Here is a 25,589-nt window from a genome sequence, read left to right on the forward strand (position 1 = left end):
AACTTGCAGAAACATGTTTATTTCTGCTGAAAAACATGTTTTGACACTTTCAGCACACTGGGGTTAAGATCTGAGTGTGTGGGCTCTTCTGAGCCTTGCTGCTACATGGGGATTCAGTTGTCTGAAAAAACGCGTTTATTTCGGGCTGAAAAACACGTTTTGCAGAGTGTACTGTTACTGCCCCATAACTTACATGGGGTTGACCAAACTTGCAGAAACATGTTTATTTCTGCTGAAAAACACGTTTTGACCCTTTCTGCACACTGGGGTTAAGAGCTGAGTGTGTGGGCTCTTCTGAGCCTTGTTGCTACATGGGGATTCAGTTGTCTGAAAAAACGCGTTTATTTCGGGCTGAAAAACACGTTTTGAAAAGTGTACTGTTACTGCCCCATAACTTACATGGGGTTGACCAAACTTGCAGAAACATGTTTATTTCTGCTGAAAAACATGTTTTGACACTTTCAGCACACTGGGGTTAAGATCTGAGTGTGTGGGCTCTTCTGAGCCTTGCTGCTACATGGGGATTCAGTTGTCTGAAAAAACGCGTTTATTTCGGGCTGAAAAACACGTTTTGCAGAGTGTACTGTTACTGCCCCATAACTTACATGGGGTTGACCAAACTTGCAGAAACATGTTTATTTCTGCTGAAAAACATGTTTTGACACTTTCAGCACACTGGGGTTAAGATCTGAGTGTGTGGGCTCTTCTGAGCCTTGTTGCTACATGGGGATTCAGTTGTCTGAAAAAACGCGTTTATTTCGGGCTGAAAAACACGTTTTGAAAAGTGTACTGTTACTGCCCCATAACTTACATGGGGTTGACCAAACTTGCAGAAACATGTTTATTTCTGCTGAAAAACATGTTTTGACACTTTCAGCACACTGGGGTTAAGATCTGAGTGTGTGGGCTCTTCTGAGCCTTGTTGCTACATGGGGATTCAGTTGTCTGAAAAAACGCGTTTATTTCGGGCTGAAAAACACGTTTTGAAAAGTGTACTGTTACTGCCCCATAACTTACATGGGGTTGACCAAACTTGCAGAAACATGTTTATTTCTGCTGAAAAACATGTTTTGACACTTTCAGCACACTGGGGTTAAGATCTGAGTGTGTGGGCTCTTCTGAGCCTTGCTGCTACATGGGTATTCAGTTGTCTGAAAAAACGCGTTTATTTCGGGCTGAAAAACACGTTTTGAAAAGTGTAATGTTACTGCCCCATAACTTACATGGGGTTGACCAAACTTGCAGAAACATGTTTATTTCTGCTGAAAAACATGTTTTGACACTTTCAGCACACTGGGGTTAAGATCTGAGTGTGTGGGCTCTTCTGAGCCTTGTTGCTACATGGGGATTCAGTTGTCTGAAAAAACGCGTTTATTTCGGGCTGAAAAACACGTTTTGAAAAGTGTACTGTTACTGCCCCATAACTTACATGGGGTTGACCAAACTTGCAGAAACATGTTTACTTCTGCTGAAAAACATGTTTTGACACTTTCAGCACACTGGGGTTAAGATCTGAGTGTGTGGGCTCTTCTGAGCCTTGTTGCTACATGGGGATTCAGTTGTCTGAAAAAACGCGTTTATTTCGGGCTGAAAAACACGTTTTGAAAAGTGTACTGTTACTGCCCCATAACTTACATGGGGTTGACCAAACTTGCAGAAACATGTTTATTTCTGCTGAAAAACATGTTTTGACACTTTCAGCACACTGGGGTTAAGATCTGAGTGTGTGGGCTCTTCTGAGCCTTGCTGCTACATGGGTATTCAGTTGTCTGAAAAAACGCGTTTATTTCGGGCTGAAAAACACGTTTTGAAAAGTGTACTGTTACTGCCCCATAACTTACATGGGGTTGACCAAACTTGCAGAAACATGTTTATTTCTGCTGAAAAACATGTTTTGAACCTTTCTGCACACTGGGGTTAAGATCTGAGTGTGTGGGCTCTTCTGAGCCTTGCTGCTACATGGGGATTCAGTTGTCTGAAAAAACGCGTTTATTTCGGGCTGAAAAACACGTTTTGCAGAGTGTACTGTTACTGCCCCATAACTTACATGGGGTTGACCAAACTTGCAGAAACATGTTTATTTCTGCTGAAAAACACGTTTTGACCCTTTCTGCACACTGGGGTTAAGAGCTGAGTGTGTGGGCTCTTCTGAGACTTGCTGCTACATGGGTATTCAGTTGTCTGAAAAAACGCGTTTATTTCGGGCTGAAAAACACGTTTTGAAAGGTGTACTGTTACTGCCCCATAACTTACATGGGGTTGACCAAACTTGCAGAAACATGTTTATTTCTGCTGAAAAACATGTTTTGACACTTTCAGCACACTGGGGTTAAGATCTGAGTGTGTGGGCTCTTCTGAGCCTTGTTGCTACATGGGGATTCAGTTGTCTGAAAAAACGCGTTTATTTCGGGCTGAAAAACACGTTTTGAAAAGTGTACTGTTACTGCCCCATAACTTACATGGGGTTGACCAAACTTGCAGAAACATGTTTATTTCTGCTGAAAAACATGTTTTGACACTTTCAGCACACTGGGGTTAAGATCTGAGTGTGTGGGCTCTTCTGAGCCTTGCTGCTACATGGGGATTCAGTTGTCTGAAAAAACGCGTTTATTTCGGGCTGAAAAACACGTTTTGCAGAGTGTACTGTTACTGCCCCATAACTTACATGGGGTTGACCAAACTTGCAGAAACATGTTTATTTCTGCTGAAAAACACGTTTTGACCCTTTCTGCACACTGGGGTTAAGAGCTGAGTGTGTGGGCTCTTCTGAGCCTTGCTGCTACATGGGGATTCAGTTGTCTGAAAAAACGCGTTTATTTCGGGCTGAAAAACACGTTTTGCAGAGTGTACTGTTACTGCCCCATAACTTACATGGGGTTGACCAAACTTGCAGAAACATGTTTATTTCTGCTGAAAAACATGTTTTGACACTTTCAGCACACTGGGGTTAAGATCTGAGTGTGTGGGCTCTTCTGAGCCTTGTTGCTACATGGGGATTCAGTTGTCTGAAAAAACGCGTTTATTTCGGGCTGAAAAACACGTTTTGAAAAGTGTACTGTTACTGCCCCATAACTTACATGGGGTTGACCAAACTTGCAGAAACGTTTATTTCTGCTGAAAAACATGTTTTGACACTTTCAGCACACTGGGGTTAAGATCTGAGTGTGTGGGCTCTTCTGAGCCTTGCTGCTACATGGGGATTCAGTTGTCTGAAAAAACGCGTTTATTTCGGGCTGAAAAACACGTTTTGCAGAGTGTACTGTTACTGCCCCATAACTTACATGGGGTTGACCAAACTTGCAGAAACATGTTTATTTCTGCTGAAAAACACGTTTTGACCCTTTCTGCACACTGGGGTTAAGAGCTGAGTGTGTGGGCTCTTCTGAGACTTGCTGCTACATGGGTATTCAGTTGTCTGAAAAAACGCGTTTATTTCGGGCTGAAAAACACGTTTTGCAGAGTGTACTGTTACTGCCCCATAACTTACATGGGGTTGACCAAACTTGCAGAAACATGTTTATTTCTGCTGAAAAACATGTTTTGACACTTTCAGCACACTGGGGTTAAGATCTGAGTGTGTGGGCTCTTCTGAGCCTTGTTGCTACATGGGGATTCAGTTGTCTGAAAAAACGCGTTTATTTCGGGCTGAAAAACACGTTTTGAAAAGTGTACTGTTACTGCCCCATAACTTACATGGGGTTGACCAAACTTGCAGAAACATGTTTATTTCTGCTGAAAAACATGATTTGACACTTTCAGCACACTGGGGTTAAGATCTGAGTGTGTGGGCTCTTCTGAGCCTTGCTGCTACATGGGGATTCAGTTGTCTGAAAAAACGCGTTTATTTCGGGCTGAAAAACACGTTTTGTAGAGTGTACTGTTACTGCCCCATAACTTACATGGGGTTGACCAAACTTGCAGAAACATGTTTATTTCTGCTGAAAAACACGTTTTGACCCTTTCTGCACACTGGGGTTAAGATCTGAGTGTGTGGGCTCTTCTGAGCCTTGCTGCTACATGGGTATTCAGTTGTCTGAAAAAACGCGTTTATTTCGGGCTGAAAAACACGTTTTGAAAAGTGTACTGTTACTGCCCCATAACTTACATGGGGTTGACCAAACTTGCAGAAACATGTTTATTTCTGCAGAAAAACATGTTTTGACACTTTCAGCACACTGGGGTTAAGATCTGAGTGTGTGGGCTCTTCTGAGCCTTGCTGCTACATGGGTATTCAGTTGTCTGAAAAAACGCGTTTATTTCGGGCTGAAAAACACGTTTTGAAAAGTGTACTGTTACTGCCCCATAACTTACATGGGGTTGACCAAACTTGCAGAAACATGTTTATTTCTGCTGAAAAACAAGTTTTGACACTTTCAGCACACTGGGGTTAAGATCTGAGTGTGTGGGCTCTTCTGAGCCTTGTTGCTACATGGGGATTCAGTTGTCTGAAAAAACGCGTTTATTTCGGGCTGAAAAACACGTTTTGCAGAGTGTACTGTTACTGCCCCATAACTTACATGGGGTTGACCAAACTTGCAGAAACATGTTTATTTCTGCTGAAAAACATGTTTTGACACTTTCAGCACACTGGGGTTAAGATCTGAGTGTGTGGGCTCTTCTGAGCCTTGTTGCTACATGGGGATTCAGTTGTCTGAAAAAACGCGTTTATTTCGGGCTGAAAAACACGTTTTGAAAAGTGTACTGTTACTGCCCCATAACTTACATGGGGTTGACCAAACTTGCAGAAACATGTTTATTTCTGCTGAAAAACATGTTTTGACACTTTCAGCACACTGGGGTTAAGATCTGAGTGTGTGGGCTCTTCTGAGCCTTGCTGCTACATGGGGATTCAGTTGTCTGAAAAAACGCGTTTATTTCGGGCTGAAAAACACGTTTTGCAGAGTGTACTGTTACTGCCCCATAACTTACATGGGGTTGACCAAACTTGCAGAAACATGTTTATTTCTGCTGAAAAACATGTTTTGACACTTTCAGCACACTGGGGTTAAGATCTGAGTGTGTGGGCTCTTCTGAGCCTTGTTGCTACATGGGGATTCAGTTGTCTGAAAAAACGCGTTTATTTCGGGCTGAAAAACACGTTTTGAAAAGTGTACTGTTACTGCCCCATAACTTACATGGGGTTGACCAAACTTGCAGAAACATGTTTATTTCTGCTGAAAAACATGTTTTGACACTTTCAGCACACTGGGGTTAAGATCTGAGTGTGTGGGCTCTTCTGAGCCTTGTTGCTACATGGGGATTCAGTTGTCTGAAAAAACGCGTTTATTTCGGGCTGAAAAACACGTTTTGAAAAGTGTACTGTTACTGCCCCATAACTTACATGGGGTTGACCAAACTTGCAGAAACATGTTTATTTCTGCTGAAAAACACGTTTTGACCCTTTCTGCACACTGGGGTTAAGAGCTGAGTGTGTGGGCTCTTCTGAGACTTGCTGCTACATGGGTATTCAGTTGTCTGAAAAAACGCGTTTATTTCGGGCTGAAAAACACGTTTTGAAAAGTGTACTGTTACTGCCCCATAACTTACATGGGGTTGACCAAACTTGCAAAAACATGTTTATTTCTGCTGAAAAACATGTTTTGACACTTTCAGCACACTGGGGTTAAGATCTGAGTGTGTGGGCTCTTCTGAGCCTTGTTGCTACATGGGGATTCAGTTGTCTGAAAAAACGCGTTTATTTCGGGCTGAAAAACACGTTTTGAAAAGTGTACTGTTACTGCCCCATAACTTACATGGGGTTGACCAAACTTGCAGAAACATGTTTATTTCTGCTGAAAAACATGTTTTGACACTTTCAGCACACTGGGGTTAAGATCTGAGTGTGTGGGCTCTTCTGAGCCTTGTTGCTACATGGGGATTCAGTTGTCTGAAAAAACGCGTTTATTTCGGGCTGAAAAACACGTTTTGAAAAGTGTACTGTTACTGCCCCATAACTTACATGGGGTTGACCAAACTTGCAGAAACATGTTTATTTCTGCTGAAAAACATGTTTTGACACTTTCAGCACACTGGGGTTAAGATCTGAGTGTGTGGGCTCTTCTGAGCCTTGCTGCTACATGGGTATTCAGTTGTCTGAAAAAACGCGTTTATTTCGGGCTGAAAAACACGTTTTGAAAAGTGTACTGTTACTGCCCCATAACTTACATGGGGTTGACCAAACTTGCAGAAACATGTTTATTTCTGCTGAAAAACAAGTTTTGACACTTTCAGCACACTGGGGTTAAGATCTGAGTGTGTGGGCTCTTCTGAGCCTTGTTGCTACATGGGGATTCAGTTGTCTGAAAAAAATCGTTTATTTCGGGCTGAAAAACACGTTTTGAAAAGTGTACTGTTACTGCCCCATAACTTACATGGGGTTGACCAAACTTGCAGAAACATGTTTATTTCTGCTGAAAAACATGTTTTGAACCTTTCTGCACACTGGGGTTAAGATCTGAGTGTGTGGGCTCTTCTGAGCCTTGCTGCTACATGGGGATTCAGTTGTCTGAAAAAACGCGTTTATTTCGGGCTGAAAAACACGTTTTGCAGAGTGTACTGTTACTGCCCCATAACTTACATGGGGTTGACCAAACTTGCAGAAACATGTTTATTTCTGCTGAAAAACACGTTTTGACCCTTTCTGCACACTGGGGTTAAGAGCTGAGTGTGTGGGCTCTTCTGAGACTTGCTGCTACATGGGTATTCAGTTGTCTGAAAAAACGCGTTTATTTCGGGCTGAAAAACACGTTTTGAAAGGTGTACTGTTATTGCCCCATAACTTACATGGGGTTGACCAAACTTGCAGAAACATGTTTATTTTTGCTGAAAAACATGTTTTGACACTTTCAGCACACTGGGGTTAAGATCTGAGTGTGTGGGCTCTTCTGAGCCTTGTTGCTACATGGGGATTCAGTTGTCTGAAAAAACGCGTTTATTTCGGGCTGAAAAACACGTTTTGAAAAGTGTACTGTTACTGCCCCATAACTTACATGGGGTTGACCAAACTTGCAGAAACATGTTTATTTCTGCTGAAAAACATGTTTTGACACTTTCAGCACACTGGGGTTAAGATCTGAGTGTGTGGGCTCTTCTGAGCCTTGCTGCTACATGGGGATTCAGTTGTCTGAAAAAACGCGTTTATTTCGGGCTGAAAAACACGTTTTGCAGAGTGTACTGTTACTGCCCCATAACTTACATGGGGTTGACCAAACTTGCAGAAACATGTTTATTTCTGCTGAAAAACACGTTTTGACCCTTTCTGCACACTGGGGTTAAGAGCTGAGTGTGTGGGCTCTTCTGAGCCTTGCTGCTACATGGGTATTCAGTTGTCTGAAAAAACGCGTTTATTTCGGGCTGAAAAACACGTTTTGTAGAGTGTACTGTTACTGCCCCATAACTTACATGGGGTTGACCAAACTTGCAGAAACATGTTTATTTCTGCTGAAAAACACGTTTTGACCCTTTCTGCACACTGGGGTTAAGATCTGAGTGTGTGGGCTCTTCTGAGCCTTGCTGCTACATGGGTATTCAGTTGTCTGAAAAAACGCGTTTATTTCGGGCTGAAAAACACGTTTTGAAAAGTGTACTGTTACTGCCCCATAACTTACATGGGGTTGACCAAACTTGCAGAAACACGTTTATTTCTGCTGAAAAACACGTTTTGACCCTTTCTGCACACTGGGGTTAAGAGCTGAGTGTGTGGGCTCTTCTGAGCCTTGTTGCTACATGGGGATTCAGTTGTCTGAAAAAACGCGTTTATTTCGGGCTGAAAAACACGTTTTGAAAAGTGTACTGTTACTGCCCCATAACTTACATGGGGTTGACCAAACTTGCAGAAACATGTTTATTTCTGCTGAAAAACATGTTTTGACACTTTCAGCACACTGGGGTTAAGATCTGAGTGTGTGGGCTCTTCTGAGCCTTGCTGCTACATGGGGATTCAGTTGTCTGAAAAAACGCGTTTATTTCGGGCTGAAAAACACGTTTTGCAGAGTGTACTGTTACTGCCCCATAACTTACATGGGGTTGACCAAACTTGCAGAAACATGTTTATTTCTGCTGAAAAACATGTTTTGACACTTTCAGCACACTGGGGTTAAGATCTGAGTGTGTGGGCTCTTCTGAGCCTTGTTGCTACATGGGGATTCAGTTGTCTGAAAAAACGCGTTTATTTCGGGCTGAAAAACACGTTTTGAAAAGTGTACTGTTACTGCCCCATAACTTACATGGGGTTGACCAAACTTGCAGAAACATGTTTATTTCTGCTGAAAAACATGTTTTGACACTTTCAGCACACTGGGGTTAAGATCTGAGTGTGTGGGCTCTTCTGAGCCTTGCTGCTACATGGGGATTCAGTTGTCTGAAAAAACGCGTTTATTTCGGGCTGAAAAACACGATTTGCAGAGTGTACTGTTACTGCCCCATAACTTACATGGGGTTGACCAAACTTGCAGAAACATGTTTATTTCTGCTGAAAAACACGTTTTGACCCTTTCTGCACACTGGGGTTAAGAGCTGAGTGTGTGGGCTCTTCTGAGACTTGCTGCTACATGGGTATTCAGTTGTCTGAAAAAACGCGTTTATTTCGGGCTGAAAAACACGTTTTGAAAAGTGTACTGTTACTGCCCCATAACTTACATGGGGTTGACCAAACTTGCAGAAACATGTTTATTTCTGCTGAAAAACATGTTTTGACACTTTCAGCACACTGGGGTTAAGATCTGAGTGTGTGGGCTCTTCTGAGCCTTGTTGCTACATGGGGATTCAGTTGTCTGAAAAAACGCGTTTATTTCGGGCTGAAAAACACGTTTTGAAAAGTGTACTGTTACTGCCCCATAACTTACATGGGGTTGACCAAACTTGCAGAAACATGTTTATTTCTGCTGAAAAACATGTTTTGACACTTTCAGCACACTGGGGTTAAGATCTGAGTGTGTGGGCTCTTCTGAGCCTTGTTGCTACATGGGGATTCAGTTGTCTGAAAAAACGCGTTTATTTCGGGCTGAAAAACACGTTTTGAAAAGTGTACTGTTACTGCCCCATAACTTACATGGGGTTGACCAAACTTGCAGAAACATGTTTATTTCTGCTGAAAAACAAGTTTTGACACTTTCAGCACACTGGGGTTAAGATCTGAGTGTGTGGGCACTTCTGAGCCTTGTTGCTACATGGGGATTCAGTTGTCTGAAAAAACGCGTTTATTTCGGGCTGAAAAACACGTTTTGAAAAGTGTACTGTTACTGCCCCATAACTTACATGGGGTTGACCAAACTTGCAGAAACATGTTTATTTCTGCTGAAAAACATGTTTTGACACTTTCAGCACACTGGGGTTAAGATCTGAGTGTGTGGGCTCTTCTGAGCCTTGTTGCTACATGGGGATTCAGTTGTCTGAAAAAACGCGTTTATTTCGGGCTGAAAAACACGTTTTGAAAAGTGTACTGTTACTGCCCCATAACTTACATGGGGTTGACCAAACTTGCAGAAACATGTTTATTTCTGCTGAAAAACATGTTTTGACACTTTCAGCACACTGGGGTTAAGATCTGAGTGTGTGGGCTCTTCTGAGCCTTGTTGCTACATGGGGATTCAGTTGTCTGAAAAAACGCGTTTATTTCGGGCTGAAAAACACGTTTTGAAAAGTGTACTGTTACTGCCCCATAACTTACATGGGGTTGACCAAACTTGCAGAAACATGTTTATTTCTGCTGAAAAACATGTTTTGACACTTTCAGCACACTGGGGTTAAGATCTGAGTGTGTGGGCTCTTCTGAGCCTTGTTGCTACATGGGGATTCAGTTGTCTGAAAAAACGCGTTTATTTCGGGCTGAAAAACACGTTTTGAAAAGTGTACTTTTACTGCCCCATAACTTACATGGGGTTGACCAAACTTGCAGAAACATGTTTATTTCTGCTGAAAAACATGTTTTGACACTTTCAGCACACTGGGGTTAAGATCTGAGTGTGTGGGCTCTTCTGAGCCTTGTTGCTACATGGGGATTCAGCTGTCTGAAAAAACGCGTTTATTTCGGGCTGAAAAACACGTTTTGAAAAGTGTACTGTTACTGCCCCATAACTTACATGGGGTTGACCAAACTTGCAGAAACATGTTTATTTCTGCTGAAAAACATGTTTTGACACTTTCAGCACACTGGGGTTAAGATCTGAGTGTGTGGGCTCTTCTGAGCCTTGTTGCTACATGGGGATTCAGTTGTCTGAAAAAACGCGTTTATTTCGGGCTGAAAAACACGTTTTGAAAAGTGTACTGTTACTGCCCCATAACTTACATGGGGTTGACCAAACTTGCAGAAACATGTTTATTTCTGCTGAAAAACATGTTTTGACACTTTCAGCACACTGGGGTTAAGATCTGAGTGTGTGGGCTCTTCTGAGCCTTGCTGCTACATGGGGATTCAGTTGTCTGAAAAAACGCGTTTATTTCGGGCTGAAAAACACGTTTTGCAGAGTGTACTGTTACTGCCCCATAACTTACATGGGGTTGACCAAACTTGCAGAAACATGTTTATTTCTGCTGAAAAACACGTTTTGACCCTTTCTGCACACTGGGGTTAAGAGCTGAGTGTGTGGGCTCTTCTGAGCCTTGTTGCTACATGGGGATTCAGTTGTCTGAAAAAACGCGTTTATTTCGGGCTGAAAAACACGTTTTGCAGAGTGTACTGTTACTGCCCCATAACTTACATGGGGTTGACCAAACTTGCAGAAACATGTTTATTTCTGCTGAAAAACATGTTTTGACACTTTCAGCACACTGGGGTTAAGATCTGAGTGTGTGGGCTCTTCTGAGCCTTGTTGCTACATGGGGATTCAGTTGTCTGAAAAAACGCGTTTATTTCGGGCTGAAAAACACGTTTTGAAAAGTGTACTGTTACTGCCCCATAACTTACATGGGGTTGACCAAACTTGCAGAAACATGTTTATTTCTGCTGAAAAACATGTTTTGACACTTTCAGCACACTGGGGTTAAGATCTGAGTGTGTGGGCTCTTCTGAGCCTTGCTGCTACATGGGGATTCAGTTGTCTGAAAAAACGCGTTTATTTCGGGCTGAAAAACACGTTTTGCAGAGTGTACTGTTACTGCCCCATAACTTACATGGGGTTGACCAAACTTGCAGAAACATGTTTATTTCTGCTGAAAAACACGTTTTGACCCTTTCTGCACACTGGGGTTAAGATCTGAGTGTGTGGGCTCTTCTGAGCCTTGCTGCTACATGGGTATTCAGTTGTCTGAAAAAACGCGTTTATTTCGGGCTGAAAAACACGTTTTGAAAAGTGTACTGTTACTGCCCCATAACTTACATGGGGTTGACCAAACTTGCAGAAACATGTTTATTTCTGCTGAAAAACATGTTTTGACACTTTCAGCACACTCGGGTTAAGATCTGAGTGTGTGGGCTCTTCTGAGCCTTGCTGCTACATGGGGATTCAGTTGTCTGAAAAAACGCGTTTATTTCGGGCTGAAAAACACGTTTTGCAGAGTGTACTGTTACTGCCCCATAACTTACATGGGGTTGACCAAACTTGCAGAAACATGTTTATTTCTGCTGAAAAACATGTTTTGACACTTTCAGCACACTGGGGTTAAGATCTGAGTGTGTGGGCTCTTCTGAGCCTTGTTGCTACATGGGGATTCAGTTGTCTGAAAAAACGCGTTTATTTCGGGCTGAAAAACACGTTTTGAAAAGTGTACTGTTACTGCCCCATAACTTACATGGGGTTGACCAAACTTGCAGAAACATGTTTATTTCTGCTGAAAAACATGTTTTGACACTTTCAGCACACTGGGGTTAAGATCTGAGTGTGTGGGCTCTTCTGAGCCTTGCTGCTACATGGGGATTCAGTTGTCTGAAAAAACGCGTTTATTTCGGGCTGAAAAACACGTTTTGCAGAGTGTACTGTTACTGCCCCATAACTTACATGGGGTTGACCAAACTTGCAGAAACATGTTTATTTCTGCTGAAAAACACGTTTTGACCCTTTCTGCACACTGGGGTTAAGAGCTGAGTGTGTGGGCTCTTCTGAGACTTGCTGCTACATGGGTATTCAGTTGTCTGAAAAAACGCGTTTATTTCGGGCTGAAAAACACGTTTTGCAGAGTGTACTGTTACTGCCCCATAACTTACATGGGGTTGACCAAACTTGCAGAAACATGTTTATTTCTGCTGAAAAACATGTTTTGACACTTTCAGCACACTGGGGTTAAGATCTGAGTGTGTGGGCTCTTCTGAGCCTTGCTGCTACATGGGGATTCAGTTGTCTGAAAAAACGCGTTTATTTCGGGCTGAAAAACACGTTTTGCAGAGTGTACTGTTACTGCCCCATAACTTACATGGGGTTGACCAAACTTGCAGAAACATGTTTATTTCTGCTGAAAAACACGTTTTGACCCTTTCTGCACACTGGGGTTAAGAGCTGAGTGTGTGGGCTCTTCTGAGACTTGCTGCTACATGGGTATTCAGTTGTCTGAAAAAACGCGTTTATTACGGGCTGAAAAACACGTTTTGCAGAGTGTACTGTTACTGCCCCATAACTTACATGGGGTTGACCAAACTTGCAGAAACATGTTTATTTCTGCTGAAAAACATGTTTTGACACTTTCAGCACACTGGGGTTAAGATCTGAGTGTGTGGGCTCTTCTGAGCCTTGTTGCTACATGGGGATTCAGTTGTATTAAAAAACGCGTTTATTTCGGGCTGAAAAACACGTTTTGAAAAGTGTACTGTTACTGCCCCATTACTTACATGGGGTTGACCAAACTTGCAGAAACATGTTTATTTCTGCTGAAAAACATGATTTGACACTTTCAGCACACTGGGGTTAAGATCTGAGTGTGTGGGCTCTTCTGAGCCTTGCTGCTACATGGGGATTCAGTTGTCTGAAAAAACGCGTTTATTTCGGGCTGAAAAACATGTTTTGTAGAGTGTACTGTTACTGCCCCATAACTTACATGGGGTTGACCAAACTTGCAGAAACATGTTTATTTCTGCTGAAAAACACGTTTTGACCCTTTCTGCACACTGGGGTTAAGATCTGAGTGTGTGGGCTCTTCTGAGCCTTGCTGCTACATGGGTATTCAGTTGTCTGAAAAAACGCGTTTATTTCGGGCTGAAAAACACGTTTTGAAAAGTGTACTGTTACTGCCCCATAACTTACATGGGGTTGACCAAACTTGCAGAAACATGTTTATTTCTGCTGAAAAACACGTTTTGACCCTTTCTGCACACTGGGGTTAAGAGCTGAGTGTGTGGGCTCTTCTGAGCCTTGTTGCTACATGGGGATTCAGTTGTCTGAAAAAACGCGTTTATTTCGGGCTGAAAAACACGTTTTGAAAAGTGTACTGTTACTGCCCCATAACTTACATGGGGTTGACCAAACTTGCAGAAACATGTTTATTTCTGCTGAAAAACATGTTTTGACACTTTCAGCACACTGGGGTTAAGATCTGAGTGTGTGGGCTCTTCTGAGCCTTGTTGCTACATGGGGATTCAGTTGTCTGAAAAAACGCGTTTATTTCGGGCTGAAAAACACGTTTTGAAAAGTGTACTGTTACTGCCCCATAACTTACATGGGGTTGACCAAACTTGCAGAAACATGTTTATTTCTGCTGAAAAACAAGTTTTGACACTTTCAGCACACTGGGGTTAAGATCTGAGTGTGTGGGCACTTCTGAGCCTTGTTGCTACATGGGGATTCAGTTGTCTGAAAAAACGCGTTTATTTCGGGCTGAAAAACACGTTTTGAAAAGTGTACTGTTACTGCCCCATAACTTACATGGGGTTGACCAAACTTGCAGAAACATGTTTATTTCTGCTGAAAAACATGTTTTGACACTTTCAGCACACTGGGGTTAAGATCTGAGTGTGTGGGCTCTTCTGAGCCTTGTTGCTACATGGGGATTCAGTTGTCTGAAAAAACGCGTTTATTTCGGGCTGAAAAACACGTTTTGAAAAGTGTACTGTTACTGCCCCATAACTTACATGGGGTTGACCAAACTTGCAGAAACATGTTTATTTCTGCTGAAAAACATGTTTTGACACTTTCAGCACACTGGGGTTAAGATCTGAGTGTGTGGGCTCTTCTGAGCCTTGTTGCTACATGGGGATTCAGTTGTCTGAAAAAACGCGTTTATTTCGGGCTGAAAAACACGTTTTGAAAAGTGTACTGTTACTGCCCCATAACTTACATGGGGTTGACCAAACTTGCAGAAACATGTTTATTTCTGCTGAAAAACATGTTTTGACACTTTCAGCACACTGGGGTTAAGATCTGAGTGTGTGGGCTCTTCTGAGCCTTGTTGCTACATGGGGATTCAGTTGTCTGAAAAAACGCGTTTATTTCGGGCTGAAAAACACGTTTTGAAAAGTGTACTTTTACTGCCCCATAACTTACATGGGGTTGACCAAACTTGCAGAAACATGTTTATTTCTGCTGAAAAACATGTTTTGACACTTTCAGCACACTGGGGTTAAGATCTGAGTGTGTGGGCTCTTCTGAGCCTTGTTGCTACATGGGGATTCAGTTGTCTGAAAAAACGCGTTTATTTCGGGCTGAAAAACACGTTTTGAAAAGTGTACTGTTACTGCCCCATAACTTACATGGGGTTGACCAAACTTGCAGAAACATGTTTATTTCTGCTGAAAAACATGTTTTGACACTTTCAGCACACTGGGGTTAAGATCTGAGTGTGTGGGCTCTTCTGAGCCTTGTTGCTACATGGGGATTCAGTTGTCTGAAAAAACGCGTTTATTTCGGGCTGAAAAACACGTTTTGAAAAGTGTACTGTTACTGCCCCATAACTTACATGGGGTTGACCAAACTTGCAGAAACATGTTTATTTCTGCTGAAAAACATGTTTTGACACTTTCAGCACACTGGGGTTAAGATCTGAGTGTGTGGGCTCTTCTGAGCCTTGCTGCTACATGGGGATTCAGTTGTCTGAAAAAACGCGTTTATTTCGGGCTGAAAAACACGTTTTGCAGAGTGTACTGTTACTGCCCCATAACTTACATGGGGTTGACCAAACTTGCAGAAACATGTTTATTTCTGCTGAAAAACACGTTTTGACCCTTTCTGCACACTGGGGTTAAGAGCTGAGTGTGTGGGCTCTTCTGAGCCTTGTTGCTACATGGGGATTCAGTTGTCTGAAAAAACGCGTTTATTTCGGGCTGAAAAACACGTTTTGCAGAGTGTACTGTTACTGCCCCATAACTTACATGGGGTTGACCAAACTTGCAGAAACATGTTTATTTCTGCTGAAAAACATGTTTTGACACTTTCAGCACACTGGGGTTAAGATCTGAGTGTGTGGGCTCTTCTGAGCCTTGTTGCTACATGGGGATTCAGTTGTCTGAAAAAACGCGTTTATTTCGGGCTGAAAAACACGTTTTGAAAAGTGTACTGTTACTGCCCCATAACTTACATGGGGTTGACCAAACTTGCAGAAACATGTTTATTTCTGCTGAAAAACATGTTTTGACACTTTCAGCACACTGGGGTTAAGATCTGAGTGTGTGGGCTCTTCTGAGCCTTGCTGCTACATGGGGATTCAGTTGTCTGAAAAAACGCGTTTATTTCGGGCTGAAAAACACGTTTTGCAGAGTGTACTGTTACTGCCCCATAACTTACATGGGGTTGACCAAACTTGCAGAAACATGTTTATTTCTGCTGAAAAACACGTTTTGACCCTTTCTGCACACTGGGGTTAAGATCTGAGTGTGTGGGCTCTTCTGAGCCTTGCTGCTACATGGGTATTCAGTTGTCTGAAAAAACGCGTTTATTTCGGGCTGAAAAACACGTTTTGAAAAGTGTACTGTTACTGCCCCATAACTTACATGGGGTTGACCAAACTTGCAGAAACATGTTTATTTCTGCTGAAAAACATGTTTTGACACTTTCAGCACACTCGGGTTAAGATCTGAGTGTGTGGGCTCTTCTGAGCCTTGCTGCTACATGGGGATTCAGTTGTCTGAAAAAACGCGTTTATTTCGGGCTGAAAAACACGTTTTGCAGAGTGTACTGTTACTGCCCCATAACTTACATGGGGTTGACCAAACTTGCAGAAACATGTTTATTTCTGCTGAAAAACATGTTTTGACACTTTCAGCACACTGGGGTTAAGATCTGAGTGTGTGGGCTCTTCTGAGCCTTGTTGCTACATGGGGATTCAGTTGTCTGAAAAAACGCGTTTATTTCGGGCTGAAAAACACGTTTTGAAAAGTGTACTGTTACTGCCCCATAACTTACATGGGGTTGACCAAACTTGCAGAAACATGTTTATTTCTGCTGAAAAACATGTTTTGACACTTTCAGCACACTGGGGTTAAGATCTGAGTGTGTGGGCTCTTCTGAGCCTTGCTGCTACATGGGGATTCAGTTGTCTGAAAAAACGCGTTTATTTCGGGCTGAAAAACACGTTTTGCAGAGTGTACTGTTACTGCCCCATAACTTACATGGGGTTGACCAAACTTGCAGAAACATGTTTATTTCTGCTGAAAAACACGTTTTGACCCTTTCTGCACACTGGGGTTAAGAGCTGAGTGTGTGGGCTCTTCTGAGACTTGCTGCTACATGGGTATTCAGTTGTCTGAAAAAACGCGTTTATTTCGGGCTGAAAAACACGTTTTGCAGAGTGTACTGTTACTGCCCCATAACTTACATGGGGTTGACCAAACTTGCAGAAACATGTTTATTTCTGCTGAAAAACATGTTTTGACACTTTCAGCACACTGGGGTTAAGATCTGAGTGTGTGGGCTCTTCTGAGCCTTGCTGCTACATGGGGATTCAGTTGTCTGAAAAAACGCGTTTATTTCGGGCTGAAAAACACGTTTTGCAGAGTGTACTGTTACTGCCCCATAACTTACATGGGGTTGACCAAACTTGCAGAAACATGTTTATTTCTGCTGAAAAACACGTTTTGACCCTTTCTGCACACTGGGGTTAAGAGCTGAGTGTGTGGGCTCTTCTGAGACTTGCTGCTACATGGGTATTCAGTTGTCTGAAAAAACGCGTTTATTACGGGCTGAAAAACACGTTTTGCAGAGTGTACTGTTACTGCCCCATAACTTACATGGGGTTGACCAAACTTGCAGAAACATGTTTATTTCTGCTGAAAAACATGTTTTGACACTTTCAGCACACTGGGGTTAAGATCTGAGTGTGTGGGCTCTTCTGAGCCTTGTTGCTACATGGGGATTCAGTTGTATTAAAAAACGCGTTTATTTCGGGCTGAAAAACACGTTTTGAAAAGTGTACTGTTACTGCCCCATTACTTACATGGGGTTGACCAAACTTGCAGAAACATGTTTATTTCTGCTGAAAAACATGATTTGACACTTTCAGCACACTGGGGTTAAGATCTGAGTGTGTGGGCTCTTCTGAGCCTTGCTGCTACATGGGGATTCAGTTGTCTGAAAAAACGCGTTTATTTCGGGCTGAAAAACATGTTTTGTAGAGTGTACTGTTACTGCCCCATAACTTACATGGGGTTGACCAAACTTGCAGAAACATGTTTATTTCTGCTGAAAAACATGTTTTGACACTTTCAGCACACTGGGGTTAAGATCTGAGTGTGTGGGCTCTTCTGAGCCTTGCTGCTACATGGGGATTCAGTTGTCTGAAAAAACGCGTTTATTTCGGGCTGAAAAACACGTTTTGCAGAGTGTACTGTTACTGCCCCATAACTTACATGGGGTTGACCAAACTTGCAGAAACATGTTTATTTCTGCTGAAAAACATGTTTTGACACTTTCAGCACACTGGGGTTAAGATCTGAGTGTGTGGGCTCTTCTGAGCCTTGTTGCTACATGGGGATTCAGTTGTCTGAAAAAACGCGTTTATTTCGGGCTGAAAAACACGTTTTGAAAAGTGTACTGTTACTGCCCCATAACTTACATGGGGTTGACCAAACTTGCAGAAACATGTTTATTTCTGCTGAAAAACATGTTTTGACACTTTCAGCACACTGGGGTTAAGATCTGAGTGTGTGGGCTCTTCTGAGCCTTGCTGCTACATGGGGATTCAGTTGTCTGAAAAAACGCGTTTATTTCGGGCTGAAAAACACGTTTTGCAGAGTGTACTGTTACTGCCCCATAACTTACATGGGGTTGACCAAACTTGCAGAAACATGTTTATTTCTGCTGAAAAACACGTTTTGACCCTTTCTGCACACTGGGGTTAAGATCTGAGTGTGTGGGCTCTTCTGAGCCTTGCTGCTACATGGGGATTCAGTTGTCTGAAAAAACGCGTTTATTTCGGGCTGAAAAACATGTTTTGTAGAGTGTACTGTTACTGCCCCATAACTTACATGGGGTTGACCAAACTTGCAGAAACATGTTTATTTCTGCTGAAAAACACGTTTTGACCCTTTCTGCACACTGGGGTTAAGATCTGAGTGTGTGGGCTCTTCTGAGCCTTGCTGCTACATGGGTATTCAGTTGTCTGAAAAAACGCGTTTATTTCGGGCTGAAAAACACGTTTTGAAAAGTGTACTGTTACTGCCCCATAACTTACATGGGGTTGACCAAACTTGCAGAAACATGTTTATTTCTGCTGAAAAACACGTTTTGACCCTTTCTGCACACTGGGGTTAAGAGCTGAGTGTGTGGGCTCTTCTGAGCCTTGTTGCTACATGGGGATTCAGTTGTCTGAAAAAACGCGTTTATTTCGGGCTGAAAAACACGTTTTGAAAAGTGTACTGTTACTGCCCCATAACTTACATGGGGTTGACCAAACTTGCAGAAACATGTTTATTTCTGCTGAAAAACATGTTTTGACACTTTCAGCACACTGGGGTTAAGATCTGAGTGTGTGGGCTCTTCTGAGCCTTGCTGCTACATGGGGATTCAGTTGTCTGAAAAAACGCGTTTATTTCGGGCTGAAAAACACGATTTGCAGAGTGTACTGTTACTGCCCCATAACTTACATGGGGTTGACCAAACTTGCAGAAACATGTTTATTTCTGCTGAAAAACACGTTTTGACCCTTTCTGCACACTGGGGTTAAGAGCTGAGTGTGTGGGCTCTTCTGAGACTTGCTGCTACATGGGTATTCAGTTGTCTGAAAAAACGCGTTTATTTCGGGCTGAAAAACACGTTTTGAAAAGTGTACTGTTACTGCCCCATAACTTACATGGGGTTGACCAAACTTGCAGAAACATGTTTATTTCTGCTGAAAAACATGTTTTGACACTTTCAGCACACTGGGGTTAAGATCTGAGTGTGTGGGCTCTTCTGAGCCTTGTTGCTACATGGGGATTCAGTTGTCTGAAAAAACGCGTTTATTTCGGGCTGAAAAACACGTTTTGAAAAGTGTACTGTTACTGCCCCATAACTTACATGGGGTTGACCAAACTTGCAGAAACATGTTTATTTCTGCTGAAAAACATGTTTTGACACTTTCAGCACACTGGGGTTAAGATCTGAGTGTGTGGGCTCTTCTGAGCCTTGTTGCTACATGGGGATTCAGTTGTCTGAAAAAACGCGTTTATTTCGGGCTGAAAAACACGTTTTGAAAAGTGTACTGTTACTGCCCCATAACTTACATGGGGTTGACCAAACTTGCAGAAACATGTTTATTTCTGCTGAAAAACAAGTTTTGACACTTTCAGCACACTGGGGTTAAGATCTGAGTGTGTGGGCACTTCTGAGCCTTGTTGCTACATGGGGATTCAGTTGTCTGAAAAAACGCGTTTATTTCGGGCTGAAAAACACGTTTTGAAAAGTGTACTGTTACTGCCCCATAACTTACATGGGGTTGACCAAACTTGCAGAAACATGTTTATTTCTGCTGAAAAACATGTTTTGACACTTTCAGCACACTGGGGTTAAGATCTGAGTGTGTGGGCTCTTCTGAGCCTTGCTGCTACATGGGGATTCAGTTGTCTGAAAAAACGCGTTTATTTCGGGCTGAAAAACACGTTTTGCAGAGTGTACTGTTACTGCCCCATAACTTACATGGGGTTGACCAAACTTGCAGAAACATGTTTATTTCTGCTGAAAAACATGTTTTGACACTTTCAGCACACTGGGGTTAAGATCTGAGTGTGTGGGCTCTTCTGAGCCTTGTTGCTACATGGGGATTCAGTTGTCTGAAAAAACGCGTTTATTTCGGGCTGAAAAACACGTTTTGAAAAGTGTACTGTTACTGCCCCATAACTTACATGGGGTTGACCAAACTTGCAGAAACATGTTTATTTCTGCTGAAAAACATGTTTTGACACTTTCAGCACACTGGGGTTAAGATCTGAGTGTGTGGGCTCTTCTGAGCCTTGCTGCTACATGGGGATTCAGTTGTCTGAAAAAACGCGTTTATTTCGGGCTGAAAAACACGTTTTGCAGAGTGTACTGTTACTGCCCCATAACTTACATGGGGTTGACCAAACTTGCAGAAACATGTTTATTTCTGCTGAAAAACATGTTTTGACACTTTCAGCACACTGGGGTTAAGATCTGAGTGTGTGGGCTCTTCTGAGCCTTGTTGCTACATGGGGATTCAGTTGTCTGAAAAAACGCGTTTATTTCGGGCTGAAAAACACGTTTTGAAAAGTGTACTGTTACTGCCCCATAACTTACATGGGGTTGACCAAACTTGCAGAAACATGTTTATTTCTGCTGAAAAACATGTTTTGACACTTTCAGCACACTGGGGTTAAGATCTGAGTGTGTGGGCTCTTCTGAGCCTTGCTGCTACATGGGGATTCAGTTGTCTGAAAAAACGCGTTTATTTCGGGCTGAAAAACACGTTTTGCAGAGTGTACTGTTACTGCCCCATAACTTACATGGGGTTGACCAAACTTGCAGAAACATGTTTATTTCTGCTGAAAAACACGTTTTGACCCTTTCTGCACACTGGGGTTAAGATCTGAGTGTGTGGGCTCTTCTGAGCCTTGCTGCTACATGGGTATTCAGTTGTCTGAAAAAACGCGTTTATTTCGGGCTGAAAAACACGTTTTGAAAAGTGTACTGTTACTGCCCCATAACTTACATGGGGTTGACCAAACTTGCAGAAACATGTTTATTTCTGCTGAAAAACATGTTTTGACACTTTCAGCACACTGGGGTTAAGATCTGAGTGTGTGGGCTCTTCTGAGCCTTGCTGCTACATGGGGATTCAGTTGTCTGAAAAAACGCGTTTATTTCGGGCTGAAAAACACGTTTTGCAGAGTGTACTGTTACTGCCCCATAACTTACATGGGGTTGACCAAACTTGCAGAAACATGTTTATTTCTGCTGAAAAACATGTTTTGACACTTTCAGCACACTGGGGTTAAGATCTGAGTGTGTGGGCTCTTCTGAGCCTTGTTGCTACATGGGGATTCAGTTGTCTGAAAAAACGCGTTTATTTCGGGCTGAAAAACACGTTTTGCAGAGTGTACTGTTACTGCCCCATAACTTACATGGGGTTGACCAAACTTGCAGAAACATGTTTATTTCTGCTGAAAAACATGTTTTGACACTTTCAGCACACTGGGGTTAAGATCTGAGTGTGTGGGCTCTTCTGAGCCTTGCTGCTACATGGGGATTCAGTTGTCTGAAAAAACGCGTTTATTTCGGGCTGAAAAACACGTTTTGCAGAGTGTACTGTTACTGCCCCATAACTTACATGGGGTTGACCAAACTTGCAGAAACATGTTTATTTCTGCTGAAAAACACGTTTTGACCCTTTCTGCACACTGGGGTTAAGATCTGAGTGTGTGGGCTCTTCTGAGCCTTGCTGCTACATGGGTATTCAGTTGTCTGAAAAAACGCGTTTATTTCGGGCTGAAAAACACGTTTTGAAAAGTGTACTGTTACTGCCCCATAACTTACATGGGGTTGACCAAACTTGCAGAAACATGTTTATTTCTGCTGAAAAACATGTTTTGACACTTTCAGCACACTGGGGTTAAGATCTGAGTGTGTGGGCTCTTCTGAGCCTTGTTGCTACATGGGGATTCAGTTGTCTGAAAAAACGCGTTTATTTCGGGCTGAAAAACACGTTTTGAAAAGTGTACTGTTACTGCCCCATAACTTACATGGGGTTGACCAAACTTGCAGAAACATGTTTATTTCTGCTGAAAAACATGTTTTGACACTTTCAGCACACTGGGGTTAAGATCTGAGTGTGTGGGCTCTTCTGAGCCTTGTTGCTACATGGGGATTCAGTTGTCTGAAAAAACGCGTTTATTTCGGGCTGAAAAACACGTTTTGAAAAGTGTACTGTTACTGCCCCATAACTTACATGGGGTTGACCAAACTTGCAGAAACATGTTTATTTCTGCTGAAAAACATGTTTTGACACTTTCAGCACACTGGGGTTAAGATCTGAGTGTGTGGGCTCTTCTGAGCCTTGTTGCTACATGGGGATTCAGTTGTCTGAAAAAACGCGTTTATTTCGGGCTGAAAAACACGTTTTGAAAAGTGTACTGTTACTGCCCCATAACTTACATGGGGTTGACCAAACTTGCAGAAACATGTTTATTTCTGCTGAAAAACATGTTTTGACACTTTCAGCACACTGGGGTTAAGATCTGAGTGTGTGGGCTCTTCTGAGCCTTGCTGCTACATGGGGATTCAGTTGTCTGAAAAAACGCGTTTATTTCGGGCTGAAAAACACGTTTTGCAGAGTGTACTGTTACTGCCCCATAACTTACATGGGGTTGACCAAACTTGCAGAAACATGTTTATTTCTGCTGAAAAACACGTTTTGACCCTTTCTGCACACTGGGGTTAAGAGCTGAGTGTGTGGGCTCTTCTGAGACTTGCTGCTACATGGGTATTCAGTTGTCTGAAAAAACGCGTTTATTTCGGGCTGAAAAACACGTTTTGCAGAGTGTACTGTTACTGCCCCATAACTTACATGGGGTTGACCAAACTTGCAGAAACATGTTTATTTCTGCTGAAAAACATGTTTTGACACTTTCAGCACACTGGGGTTAAGATCTGAGTGTGTGGGCTCTTCTGAGCCTTGTTGCTACATGGGGATTCAGTTGTCTGAAAAAACGCGTTTATTTCGGGCTGAAAAACACGTTTTGAAAAGTGTACTGTTACTGCCCCATAACTTACATGGGGTTGACCAAACTTGCAGAAACATGTTTATTTCTGCTGAAAAACATGATTTGACACTTTCAGCACACTGGGGTTAAGATCTGAGTGTGTGGGCTCTTCTGAGCCTTGCTGCTACATGGGGATTCAGTTGTCTGAAAAAACGCGTTTATTTCGGGCTGAAAAACACGTTTTGTAGAGTGTACTGTTACTGCCCCATAACTTACATGGGGTTGACCAAACTTGCAGAAACATGTTTATTTCTGCTGAAAAACACGTTTTGACCCTTTCTGCACACTGGGGTTAAGATCTGAGTGTGTGGGCTCTTCTGAGCCTTGCTGCTACATGGGTATTCAGTTGTCTGAAAAAACGCGTTTATTTCGGGCTGAAAAACACGTTTTGAAAAGTGTACTGTTACTGCCCCATAACTTACATGGGGTTGACCAAACTTGCAGAAACATGTTTATTTCTGCAGAAAAACATGTTTTGACACTTTCAGCACACTGGGGTTAAGATCTGAGTGTGTGGGCTCTTCTGAGCCTTGCTGCTACATGGGTATTCAGTTGTCTGAAAAAACGCGTTTATTTCGGGCTGAAAAACACGTTTTGAAAAGTGTACTGTTACTGCCCCATAACTTACATGGGGTTGACCAAACTTGCAGAAACATGTTTATTTCTGCTGAAAAACAAGTTTTGACACTTTCAGCACACTGGGGTTAAGATCTGAGTGTGTGGGCTCTTCTGAGCCTTGTTGCTACATGGGGATTCAGTTGTCTGAAAAAACGCGTTTATTTCGGGCTGAAAAACACGTTTTGCAGAGTGTACTGTTACTGCCCCATAACTTACATGGGGTTGACCAAACTTGCAGAAACATGTTTATTTCTGCTGAAAAACATGTTTTGACACTTTCAGCACACTGGGGTTAAGATCTGAGTGTGTGGGCTCTTCTGAGCCTTGTTGCTACATGGGGATTCAGTTGTCTGAAAAAACGCGTTTATTTCGGGCTGAAAAACACGTTTTGAAAAGTGTACTGTTACTGCCCCATAACTTACATGGGGTTGACCAAACTTGCAGAAACATGTTTATTTCTGCTGAAAAACATGTTTTGACACTTTCAGCACACTGGGGTTAAGATCTGAGTGTGTGGGCTCTTCTGAGCCTTGTTGCTACATGGGGATTCAGTTGTCTGAAAAAACGCGTTTATTTCGGGCTGAAAAACACGTTTTGAAAAGTGTACTGTTACTGCCCCATAACTTACATGGGGTTGACCAAACTTGCAGAAACATGTTTATTTCTGCTGAAAAACATGTTTTGACACTTTCAGCACACTGGGGTTAAGATCTGAGTGTGTGGGCTCTTCTGAGCCTTGCTGCTACATGGGGATTCAGTTGTCTGAAAAAACGCGTTTATTTCGGGCTGAAAAACACGTTTTGCAGAGTGTACTGTTACTGCCCCATAACTTACATGGGGTTGACCAAACTTGCAGAAACATGTTTATTTCTGCTGAAAAACACGTTTTGACCCTTTCTGCACACTGGGGTTAAGAGCTGAGTGTGTGGGCTCTTCTGAGACTTGCTGCTACATGGGTATTCAGTTGTCTGAAAAAACGCGTTTATTTCGGGCTGAAAAACACGTTTTGCAGAGTGTACTGTTACTGCCCCATAACTTACATGGGGTTGACCAAACTTGCAGAAACATGTTTATTTCTGCTGAAAAACATGTTTTGACACTTTCAGCACACTGGGGTTAAGATCTGAGTGTGTGGGCTCTTCTGAGCCTTGTTGCTACATGGGGATTCAGTTGTCTGAAAAAACGCGTTTATTTCGGGCTGAAAAACACGTTTTGAAAAGTGTACTGTTACTGCCCCATAACTTACATGGGGTTGACCAAACTTGCAGAAACATGTTTATTTCTGCTGAAAAACATGTTTTGACACTTTCAGCACACTGGGGTTAAGATCTGAGTGTGTGGGCTCTTCTGAGCCTTGTTGCTACATGGGGATTCAGTTGTCTGAAAAAACGCGTTTATTTCGGGCTGAAAAACACGTTTTGAAAAGTGTACTGTTACTGCCCCATAACTTACATGGGGTTGACCAAACTTGCAGAAACATGTTTATTTCTGCTGAAAAACATGTTTTGACACTTTCAGCACACTGGGGTTAAGATCTGAGTGTGTGGGCTCTTCTGAGCCTTGCTGCTACATGGGGATTCAGTTGTCTGAAAAAACGCGTTTATTTCGGGCTGAAAAACACGTTTTGCAGAGTGTACTGTTACTGCCCCATAACTTACATGGGGTTGACCAAACTTGCAGAAACATGTTTATTTCTGCTGAAAAACATGTTTTGACACTTTCAGCACACTGGGGTTAAGATCTGAGTGTGTGGGCTCTTCTGAGCCTTGTTGCTACATGGGGATTCAGTTGTCTGAAAAAACGCGTTTATTTCGGGCTGAAAAACACGTTTTGAAAAGTGTACTGTTACTGCCCCATAACTTACATGGGGTTGACCAAACTTGCAGAAACATGTTTATTTCTGCTGAAAAACATGTTTTGACAC

Source organism: Lepisosteus platostomus, chromosome 5 (assembly GCF_059453375.1).
Source record: "Lepisosteus platostomus isolate fLepPlt1 chromosome 5, fLepPlt1.hap1, whole genome shotgun sequence".
NCBI classification, from domain to species: Eukaryota; Metazoa; Chordata; class Actinopteri; order Semionotiformes; family Lepisosteidae; genus Lepisosteus; species Lepisosteus platostomus.